A 988-nucleotide genomic window follows, 5' to 3' on the forward strand; every position below is an offset into this window, starting at 1 on the left:
AGAATATTGCTCCCTTTATCAGTCTCTCACATTCATAATTTACAGGTAACGGTGAATGAAAACATGCCTGGTGATATTTATAGATTGCAGTTCTGCAGAGTGATTGATTCATTTGCACATACCACTCTAGTTGTGTAACTACTAAATGGGCTAAATCCTGAAAACGAGCCCCTGCAAACCTCAATAAAGTTAATGGGAAATCCAGGCCCTCAGCATGACTCAGAATTTAATAATAATGAATACCAATAATGAATTAACCAATAATGAATACTTAGAGTTAGACGGTCACAGCCCGTACTCAGCTGCGTGTGGGAATAATGCCTCCCTCTTACTCTGCTCTGCCTTACTGAGATTTTGACTCCAGCCATAGTGTAGGAGGCAGGACAGCAGGGGATAAACTGTGACTCTGAGTCAGTTCAGGAGGAATTGTGATTCTGAGTCACCATTAGTTCCCGGTTTGCTCCTGTGGCTTTTATACCTGGAAGCACTGCAATACCAGGTTGATGCATGGAGTGGGTGAAGCAAGCTCCTATTCCAGCTCCTTGTTCCAAAAATCCATTTAATACAAAGTTCTCTGAAAGAGAACATATCAGGTATTACACTGATAAGAACAGATACTGTGCTTGAGTGGCCCTTTATTCAGGACAGAATGTGAGGTACTGCCAACTCTCATTTGATATACTTGCCTACCTTTGCTTCTTAGCTCCAAACATTAGGGCACGTGTGTTATAAGGTCAGTGAACTAACCAGTACGCACAAATGAAATAGCTTATTTTACAAGATACCTGAGACAGCAAGGACGAAGGCCAAATTGTGCCCTTGGATGTTTGTGCCGAGTTCCATTATCGTTAATGGGAGTCAAACACATCCAAGGGCAGGATTTATCCCTCAATCTGTCCTGATTTACACAAACTGTGTAACCCCACCAAAGGAAAAATTTGCCATGGGGGCTCAATCCCAAAGATCTTATTCTCTATTAATTTCTGCT

The 988-nt window shown here is 41.8% G+C and overlaps 1 non-coding gene across 1 annotated transcript; it reads right to left on the reverse strand.

The window, feature by feature from the left end:
* Positions 1-461: 461 nt before the first annotated feature.
* On the reverse strand, positions 462-660 carry LOC113407493. The gene has a single exon (XR_003369999.1). It is a non-coding gene; the product is annotated as a U2 spliceosomal RNA (small nuclear RNA).
* Between the last annotated feature and the right edge of the window lie 328 nt (positions 661-988).

The sequence above is a fragment of the Terrapene carolina genome, unplaced genomic scaffold, assembly GCF_002925995.2.
Source record: "Terrapene carolina triunguis isolate 2854851 unplaced genomic scaffold, T_m_triunguis-2.0 Scaffold211, whole genome shotgun sequence".
Taxonomy (NCBI): Eukaryota; Metazoa; Chordata; order Testudines; family Emydidae; genus Terrapene; species Terrapene triunguis.